This window comes from Triticum aestivum, chromosome 2D, assembly GCF_018294505.1.
Source record: "Triticum aestivum cultivar Chinese Spring chromosome 2D, IWGSC CS RefSeq v2.1, whole genome shotgun sequence".
Taxonomy (NCBI): domain Eukaryota; kingdom Viridiplantae; phylum Streptophyta; class Magnoliopsida; order Poales; family Poaceae; genus Triticum; species Triticum aestivum.
The window spans coordinates 259,717,687-259,728,740 of record NC_057799.1 but is presented as its reverse complement, the minus strand read 5'-3'; positions in this window follow the sequence as shown (position 1 = coordinate 259,728,740).

Here is an 11,054-nt window from a genome sequence, read left to right as displayed (position 1 = left end):
CAAAGTGACCCTTTAATTCTCCTTCATGTGCCTCCTGCAACAACAAAAGACGAACGGAGCTAGCTGGAATGCATAGCTTGTTAGCACGGAACACAAATCCATCATTAACGAAGATCTTTTTCCATGTTCTTCCTTCTTTACAATTCTGCATTACATCTCAAAAATCAGCATCATCCACATATTGATCTTTGATGGTCTCCAAACCAAATATTTTAAAGGCAAGTTGTGAAAGCATAGTATAGCGATGATACCATGCATCAGCAATAATATTTTCTTTACCCTTCTTGTGTTTAATAACATAAGGGAAATTCTCAATGAATTCAACCCATTTAGCATGTCTACGATTCGGTTTGGCTTGACTTCTAATACGTTTCAAAGATTCATGATCAGAATCTATAACAAATTCTTTGGGCCATAAATAATGTTGCCATATTTCTAAAATCCGAACAAGAGCATATAATTATTTATCATAAGTAGAATACTTTAGAGTAGGCCCACTCAATTTTTCCGAAAAATATGCAAGAGTTTTGCCATCTTACAATAACACACCTCCTAATCCAATTCCACTAGCATCATATTCAAGCTCAAAAGTCTCATTACAATTAGGAAGTTGGAGTAATGGAGCATGTGTCAACTTATCTTTCAATACCATGAAGGCTTCTTCATGTGCGGTACCCCAAACAAAAGGCCCATCCTTATTTGTAAGCTCATTGAGAGGTGCAGCAATGGTCCTGAAATCTCTCACAAAACGCCTATAGAAACCATCGAGTCCAAGAAAACTCCTCACTTGTGTGATCGTTTTGGGCTGCGGCCCAACTCTCAATAGCTTCAATCTTGGCTTTATCAACTTCAGTTCCCTGTGAAGTAACAACATAGCCAAGAAAAGAGACTCGGTCGGTGCAAAAGGTGCACTTCCCAAGGTTACCAAACAAACGTGCATCACGTAGAGCAATAAAAATAACACGTAAATTTTCCAAATGTTCCTCCAAAGATCTGCTATAAATCGAAATATCATCAAAATAGACTACCACAAATCGTCCAATGACAGCACGTAAAACTTCGTTCATTAATCTCATAAAAGTACTAGGTGCATTAGTTAACCCAAAAGGCATGGCTAACCACTCATATAATCCAAACTTAGTTTTAAATGCGGTTTTCCATTCATATCCCAATTTCATACGAATTTGATGGTATCCACTATGCAAATCAACTTTGGATAATATTGTACAACCACTCAATTCATCAAGCATATCATCTGGCCTAGGAATAGGATGACGATAATGAATAGTAATATTATTAATGCCTCTACAATCAACACACCTATGTGATGTACCATCCTTTTTTGGCACTAGTATATAACCTTTGTCGAGCAACTCATGTACTTGACACATAATCCCCTTCGTCTCCTCTAGATTGGTATGGTACGGCGCACAGTTTCGCAGCAAAGCACCGGGAATTAAGTCAATCTGGTGCGCAATCCCTCGAATAGGCGGTAATCCGGGTGGCACGTCTTGTGGAAAGTCGTCAGCAAACTCCTGCAAAACGATAGTGAAAGTAGGAAGAAAAGAGGGAGGCACGTCCTCGAATGAAAATAATGCCTCTTAGCACACAAAAGCATAGCAACCAGATTTGCTGAAATCTAGATCATCAATATCAAATTTGGTGGCAAGTAAACATCAACTTTTCAATTTAATTTCAGAAGCAACACTAGATGATGGTTTATTATTAGGCTTCATTTTTTGCTCAAATTCTTTTGCCACAATCTGATTTTCACTCTTATTTTGCTCCTGTTTTGCTTTACTAGCTCTATTATTATCATCTTTCAAAATGGAATTAGGAGACATAAGAAGCAAAGTAATATGTTTATCCTTATGAACAAGAGTATACTATTTGTTTCTACCATGGTGTACATATTTTTTATCGAATTGCCATGGTCTACCAATTAATAAGGAACATTCTTGCATGGGTACCACATCACAATCAACATAATCAGCATATGTAGCGATTCTAAAATGCCATGAACAGTACGTGTTACCTTAACCTTGTTGTTGTTGTTGTTGAACCATTCGATGTAGTAAGGATGCGGATGGGGCCTAGTGGTGAGAGATAGCTTCTCCACCATCTCCATGCTAGCCAAGTTTTTGCAACTCCCTCCATCAATGATGTAACACCCCGCATGTAACTTGCCATATTTGTAACTCCGACTCTTGCCATTTCCGGCTATGTGTCATGATTTTCCCTCCGTTGTCGGTTTTTGTCTTTCGTTTTGTATTTTGTCATGTCATGCATTTTCATATCATGTCATCATGTGCATTGCATTTGCATACGTGTTCGTCTCATGCATCCGAGCATTTTCCCCGTTGTCCGTTTTCCAATCCGGCGCTCCTATCTCCTCTGGTGCACCCCTCTTGTTTTCTTTCGTGTGCGGGTGTCAAACTTTCTCGGAATGGACCGAGGCTTGTCAAGTGGCCTTAATATACCACCCGGATACCACCGGTCAAGTTTCGTTCCATTTGAAGGTCGTTTGGTACTCCAACGGTTAACCGGGCATCCGCAATGTCCATTTGAGTGTCCAGCAAAAACCCCCTCTAAAACCAGCCCAAAACCCACCAAACTCTCTTCCATGCTCTAGGTCGTTCGATCACGATCGTGTGGGCGAAAACCGCACCTCATTTGGAGCCTCCTAGCTCCCTCTACCTATAAATATGTGGGCATCCCGAAATACTTTCGCAGTCTCCGGAAACCCTAAATCCTCTCTCCGAGGGCGGACGCGTCCAGCGCCCGCCGGACAACCGCGCCGCCCACCGCAACCACTCCCGAGCATGCTTGGTTTGCCAAGTTTCTACCTTGTTCATCGTTTTCCTTCCGGACCACGCATATGCATCGCATATCATATCTCGCATATCATACATGTTTTGCATCATGTTGCTTGTGCATTTCTCGTGATTGATTGTGGTTCCGTTTGTTTGTGTTCTTGTCTTGGGTTGAGCCGGGAGACGAGTTCGTGAATGAGGAACCTGTTGAGTACGCTTACGAGGATCAAGCTTTCGACAAATCTGAGAACCTTGCAGGCAAGATGACCACCCCTCGAAATCACTTCTATCTTTGCTTTGCTAGTTGTTTGCTCTATTGCCATGCTCCGCTACCCATCACTTGCTTTATCATGTCACCCATTTTGCCATGTCAGCCCCTAACCATCCTTTCCTAGCAAACCGTTGTTTGGCTAAGTTACCGCTTTAGCTCAGCCCCTCTTATAGCGTTGCTAGTTGCAGGTGAAGTTGAAGTTTGTTCCATGTTGGAACATGGATATGTTCGGATATCACAATATCTCTTATTTAATTAATGCATCTATATATATTTGGTAAAGGGTGGAAGGCTCGGCCTTATGCCTGGTGTTTTGTTCCACTCTTGCCGCCCTAGTTACTGATATACCGGGATTATGTTCCTTGAGTTTGCGTTCCTTACGCGGTCGGGTGATTTATGGGACCCCCTTGACAGTTCGCCTTGAATAAAACTCCTCCAGCAAGGCCCAACTTTGGTTTTACCATTTGCCACCTAAGCCTTTTCCCCCGGGTTTTCGCGAGCCCGAGGGTCATCTTTATTTAAACCCTCGGGCCAGTGTTCCTCTGAGTGCTGGTCCAAACTAGAGCCACTTGCAGCGCCACCTTGGGGAAACTCGAGGATTGGTTTTAGCTGTAAGTAGTGCTCATCCGGTGTGCCCTGAGAACGAGATATGTGCAGCTCCTATCGGGATTTGTCGGCACATTCGGGCGGCTTTGCTGGTCTTGTTTTACCATTGTCAAAATGTCTTGTAAACCGGGATTCCGAGACTGATCGGGTCTTTCCGGGAGAAGGTTTATCCTTCGTTGACCGTGAGAGGTTATGATGGGATAAGTTGGGACACCCCTGCAGGGTATTATCTTTCGAAAGCCGTGCCCACGGTTATGAGGCAGATGGGAATTTGTTAATGTCCGGTTGTAGAGAACTTGTCACTTGACCCCAAGTATAATACATCAACTGCGTGTGTAGCCATGATGGTCTCTTCTCGGCGGAGTCCGGGAAGTGAACACGGTCTGGGTTATGTATGACGTAAGTAGGTGTTCAGGATCACTTCTTGGTCATTGCTAGATGACGTCCGTTCCGTTGCTTCTCTTCCCGCTCTCTTTTGCGCAAGTTAGCCACCATATATGCTTTTGCTGCTGCAGCTCCACCTTATTACACCTCCCTTTCCTGTGAGCGTAAATAGTCTTGATCTCGCGGGTGTGAGATTGCTGAGTCCCCGTGACTCACAGATTCTACCAAAACAGTTGCAGGTGCCGACGAGGCCAGTGCAGATGATGGGGTCGATCTCAAGTGGGAGTTCGACGAGGAACGTGGTCGTTACTATGTGCCTTTTCCTGATGATCAGTAGTGGAGCCCAGTTGGGACGATCGGGGATCTAGCATTTGGGGTTGTCTTATTTTCTTCTGGATTTTGACCGTAGTCGGTCTATATGTTTGTATTTTGGATGATGTATGAATAATATTTATGTATTGTGTGAACTGGCGATTGTAAGCCAACTCTTTATCCCATTCTTGTTCATTACATGGGACTGTGTGAAGATGACCCTTTTTGCGACAAAACCACTATGCGGTTATGCCTCTAAGTCGTGCCTCGACACGTGGGAGATATAGCCGCATCGTGGGCGTTAAAAGTTGGTAATCAGAGCCATCCCCGACTTAGGAGCCCCCTGCTTGATCGAATCGCTGGCGTTGTTGAGTCTAGAGCAAAATGTTTTGAGTCTTAGGATTATATATATCGGAGAGTAGGATTCTTTTTACTCCTCAGTCTCTTCGTCGCTCTGGTGAGGTCTCCTGACGTAGAAGTTTTGACTATTCTCTCCTCAAATTTCACAACAACAAAATTTAGGATCACGCGGGTATCTTGGAATCGTTCCGATGGTTTTGTGACGAGAACATTGTTCTTGGTGCCTCCTGTCATTTAGGGGTTGTGGCAGTGTCCCGGGGAGTTGAGCTCCGAGGTGTTGTCGTCACAATTTTATCGTTGCAGTTCTGGAATACCTGAGTTTCGCCGACATCGAAATCTCTTTTATGTAGGTGTTGGTGAGATCACCTCGACGCCACCCAGTACTGGGGCGGGAGTTCGGGAGTATTGCCATAACTTGTATAACGGATGTTTTTCGAAGGTTGAGGTAAACGATTTCCGAAGGTTTCTTGGTTATGTGTTGACGGATGGATACAGCTGGATCTAGGGATTGCTAGTTTGGGTGATATATTTTGTGTCCCCTGTATCCCCTACACCAGATTGCATAACCAGAAAGTTTCGGGAGTTTATAAGTGGGAATTCAAGTAGCCTTAGGATATCTTTCCGACAGACGCATGATATGAGATTGGGGTTCGACGTCTAGTGGTCCGCCTGTACACGGTTGGTTTTACAGTGGTCTCGTAGTGTCTTAAAGAGTCCATGGCTTTGCCGACTCGGGGACGCTTCGTATGTCATGTGCACAGCCTTGTACATGATGGTGCTGTATGATTGAGCCCGTGTGGGCCCCATCACAAAAACTTCGGACGAAATATCTATCATATGTTTGTTCCGGCTTATTTTGCAAGCCAATACTTTGTTTTATTTTGTATTGTGGTATTCGAGTTGCTTCGAATTCATATGTTGATTCCATATCTTTTCCTAAGTGGCTTCTCAACTTATGGAAGTGTGATGATTTACTATGGAATTCATTCGTTCATCTTCGTTCGAATGTTTATTGTGAAGACTATATGTTGCAATTTCTATCCGTTGATTCTACTTATCTATTTGTCTATTAAGATGCTAACGGATGTCACCCTCTTCAGGATGGCTCCGCCTACGCGTCAGAATCCGGATCGCAATGAAGGGAGTCAAGCGAACCCTCCGCCACCACCTCCGCCTCCGGAGGCATGGCAGGCTATCATGGCAGCCACCAATGCCAATGCTCAGATGATTCTGCAACTCTTGCAAGAACGTACTCAAGGGCAAGGCAATCAAGGCAATCAAGGTCAAGGCAACAATCAGTTTCACTTTGCCACTCTCAACCAGTTTCTCGCAAATCAGCCCAAGTCTTTCAGCTACTGTGCCGAGGCCACGGATGCCGATGATTGGCTCGTGGACATCAACAAGCATTTTGAATGTAGCAATGTCAGGCCTGAGGACTATGTCAAGTTCGCTTCTTTCCAGCTCAAGGACCAAGCTGCTGATTGGTATCAACAATACAAAGATTCCAGAGGAGGTCGTGTGATCACTTGGACTGACTTCTGTCGGGATTTCAAAGCGCACCACATTCCACAAAGTGTTGTTGAGAGCAAGCATGAGGAGTTCCGCAATCTCAAGCAAGGCAACATGTCTGTGTATCAATACAACATTCAGTTTCAGAAACTTGCTCGCTTCGCTAAACAAGACGTTCCTGATGAAAAGAGCATGATCTATCACTTCAGAGGTGGCCTTAAAGAGGATCTGCAGTTGGCTCTCGTTCTTGTTGAGCCTACTCAGTTTGATGAATTCTATAATATGGCACTGAAGCAAGAGGCTGCTCAGCTCAAGTGTGAGGCTTCTAAGAAAAGAGTCAGAGACGCAGTCCAGTCTTCTTCTTCCTCACTTGTGACAGCTAAGCAACAGAAGTTCTGGTTGCCTCCTCCTCCTCCGTTTCGTCAGCCTTATCAGCAGAAGAACAAAGGTGGCCATGGTTCTTCCAACTCTTCCAACTCTGGCTATCAGAACAAGTCTCAGAATCAAGCTCCAAAGTCCAATGCTCCTTATCACCGTCCACTCTCAGAGGTGACTTGCAACAAATGTCAGCAGAAAGGTCACTATGCTAACAAGTGCTTCAACCAAAGGCGCCTTCCTCCTCCTCCTGTCAGATCTTCCAGCAATGCAGTGGTCAAGCATAATCCAAAGTCTGCAAAGGTGAACATGATGAATGCAGCTCAAGCGGAGGAATCTACTGATGTGATAATGGGTAATCTTCCTGCTAATGATATTCCTGCAAAAGTTCTTTTTGATACTGGTGCATCTCTTTCTTTCATTTCAAGACCTTTTGTTGCCAAGCATGAATTTGTGACGGAAAAGATCCCTATCCCGTTGAAGGTTGTGTCTCCGGGCAAGCAAATGACATCTAATAATTGTGTCCCGGATGTTTCCATCAAGATGGGCGACTATAAATTTCTATCTAAACCAGTTGTTCTTGGTGACTCGGATATTGATCTTATTCTCGGGATGGACTGGCTTTCTAAGCACAAGGCTCAACTTGATTGTGCTGCCAGGGAAATTCAATTGACACACTCGTCTGAGGATGTGATTATTTATGCCGCTCGTGATGAAACCATTCAGTTTTTCTCTCTCAATGAGAAGGGCGAATTGAATGCCATCTCTCAAATTCCAGTCGTTTGCGAGTATCAAGATGTCTTTCCAGAAGAGCTTCCGGGTATGCCTCCTCATCGGCCAGTTGAGTTCGTTGTCGAACTAGAGCCTGGCACTGAACCCGTTTGCAAGCGTCCATACAATCTTGGACCCAACGAGCTGAAGGAATTGAAGAAACAGCTCGATGAACAAGAGCGTCAGGGTTTGATCAGACCGAGTTCTTCTCCATGGGGTTGTGGTGTTCTTTTTGTCAAGAAGAAGGCTGGCACGGACCGACTTTGTGTCGACTACCGTCCATTGAACAAGAAGACAATCAAGAACAAGTATCCACTTCCCAACATCAATGAGATATTTGAGCAACTCAAAGGGGCTAAAGTATTCTCGAAGCTTGACCTTCGTATGGGTTATCATCAGATTCGCATTCGTGAAGAAGATATTCCCAAGACAGCATTCAGAACAAGCTTTGGTTCTTATGAATATACTGTCGTGTCTTTCGGCCTTGTCAATGCTCCTCCAGTGTTCTCTCGGATGATGAATTACATCTTCAACCCCTATACCAATGAATTTGTCCTGGTGTATCTCGATGATATCTTGGTCTTCTCCAAGAATAAGCAGGATCATGCCAAACATTTGCGATTGGTGCTCGACAAGCTCAGAGAGTATCAATTCTATGCGAAGTTCTCCAAATGTGAGTTTTAGCTCGATGAAGTTCTTTTCCTTGGTCACATCATCTCTGCCAAGGGCATCGCTGTTAACCCCGAGAAGGTGTCCGCAGTTGTGAATTGGGAACCTCCTCAAAATGTCAAGCAGCTTCGCAGTTTTCTGAGTCTTGCAAGCTATTGCCGAAGATTCGTTGAGAATTTCTCCAAGATTGAAAATCCTCTTTCCAACCTCCTCCAGAAGCATGTGAAGTATGTCTGGTCTCCTGAGTGTGACGTTGCTTTCAACACTCTCAAAGAGAAACTAGTCACAGCTCCTGTCTTGACACCTCCTGATGAATCCAAGCCATATGAAGTTTTCTGTGATGCTTCTCTCCAAGGTCTCGGTGCTGTGTTAATGCAAGAGAAGAAAGTTGTGGCCTATACCTCTCGTCAGTTGAAGCCCAACGAGAAGAACTACCCCACTCACGATCTTGAGTTGGCGGCATTTGTCCATGCATTAAGAACGTGGAGAATCTCTTGTTGGGAAGACAAGTGGACATTTTCACTGATCACAAGAGTCTCAAGTACATCTTCACTCAGCCCAACCTCAACCTCAGGCAGACTCGATGGGTCGAAATGATTCAAGAGTACAATCTGAGTATTGAATATACTCCAGGCAAGGCCAATGTCATTGCAGATGCTTTAAGCAGGAAGGCTTATTGCAACAGCTTAATTCTCAAGCCTTTCCAACCGGACCTTTGTGAAGCTTTCCGCAAGCTGAATCTCCAAGTTGTTCCTCAAGGCTTTCTTGCCAACCTCATAGTATCTCCTACTTTGGAAGATCAAATTCGTGAGGCACAACTCCTTGATGCCATGGTGAAGAAGGTGAAACGTGGTATCGACAAGGGTCTTTCCAAATACAAGTGCTATCGCATTGATGACAGAGACACTTTATTCTTCGAGGACCGGATTGTGGTTCCTAAAGGTGATCTAAGGAAAGTCATAATGAACGAGGCGCACAATTCTCTCCTATCCATTCATCCTGGAAGTACGAAGATGTATCATGACCTCAAGCAGTCGTATTGGTGGACTCGAATGAAGCGAGAAATTGCTCAGTTCGTGAATGAATGTGATGTCTGCCGAAGAGTGAAAGCAGAACACCAACGACCAGCTGGTCTCCTCCAACCTCTTGCTATCCCAGAATGGAAGTTTGATCACATCGAAATGGACTTCGTGACTGGTTTTCCAAAGTCCAAGCGCGGAAATGATGATATCTTCGTTGTCATTGACAAGCTTTCTAAAGTGGCTCATTTCCTTCCAATCAAAGAATCCATCACAGCAGCTTAGCTGGCAGAGCTTTACACCTCCAGAATTGTCTCCTTGCACGGCATTCCACAATTGATTTCTTCAGACCATGGAAGCATCTTCACCTCTAAGTTCTGGGACTCCTTCCATAAGGCCATGGGCACAAACATTCGCTTCAGCACAGCTTTCCATCCTAAAACTAGTGGCCAAGTCGAGCGAGTCAATCAAATTCTTGAAGATATGCTCAGGGCTTGTGTCATTTCCTTTGGCATGAAATGGGAAGATCGTCTTCCATATGCTGAATCCTCCTACAACAATAGCTTCCAAGCGAGTTCGGGCAAGGCCCCATTCGAGATTCTCTATGGCAGAAAGTGTCGTACTCCTCTCATTTGGTCAGAGACTGGTGAACGCCAACTTCTTGGCAATGACTTAATCACTGAAGCTGAAGAAATGTGTAAAGTCATCCGTGATAATCTCAAAGCCGCGCAATTGCGCCAGAAGAGCTACTATGATAGTAAGTATCGTGATTTGGCTTTCGAGATCGGAGACCATGTCTACCTCCGCGTCTCTCCAATGAAAGGCACTCGTCGCTTCGGTATCAAAGGGAAGCTTGCCCCTAGATACGTGGGTCCTTTCAAGATCATTGGCAAAAGAGGCGACGTCGCCTATCAGCTTGAGCTTCCTTCCAACTTCGCGAACATGCATGATGTGTTCCACGTGTCACAGCTCCGCAAGTGCTTCAAGACGCCTGAGCGCACTATCAACTTCGAAGAGATTGACCTCCAAGAAGATTTGTCTTATCATGAGCACCCCGTTTCTATTCTTGAAGAAACTGAGTGCAAGACTCGCAACAAGTCAATCAAATTCCTAAAAGTGAAGTGGTCGCACCATTCCGACCGGGAAGCCACCTGGGAACGCGAGGACCATCTCAGTTCCGAATATCCGGAGTTCTTTCAGTCCTAGATCTCGGGACGAGATCCTCTCGTAGTGGTGGAGTGTTGTAACACCCCGCATGTAACTTGCCATATTTGTAACTCCGACTCTTGCCATTTCCGGCTATGTGTCATGATTTTCCCTTCGTTGTCGGGTTTTGTCTTTCGTTTTGTATTTTTTCATGTCATGCATTTTCATATTATGTCATCATGTGCATTGCATTTGCATACGTGTTCGTCCCATGCATCCGAGCATTTTCCCCGTTGTCCGTTTTCCAATCCGGCGCTCCTATCTCCTCCGGTGCACCCCTCTTGTTTTCTTTCGTGTGCGGGTGTCAAACTTTCTTGGAATGGACCGAGGCTTGTCAAGTGGCCTTAATATACCACCCGGAGACCACCGGTCAAGTTTCGTTCCATTTGGAGGTCGTTTGGTACTCCAACGGTTAACCGGGCATCCGCAATGTCCATTTGAGTGTCCAGCAAAAACCCCCTCTAAAACCAGCCCAATACCCACCAAACTCTCTTCCATGCTCTAGGTCGTTCGATCACGATCGTGTGGGCGAAAACCGCACCTCATTTGGAGCCTCCTAGCTCCCTCTACCTATAAATATGTGGGCATCCCGAAATACTTTCGCAGTCTCCGAAAACCCTAAATCCTCCCTCCGAGGGCGGACGCGTCCAGCGCCCGCCGGACAACCGCGCCACCCACCGCAACCACTCCCGAGCCGCCACGTGGCACGCTCGCGCCGTCGCCGCCGCCGCGGCCCGCAGGCCCGACCGCGGCCCTCCC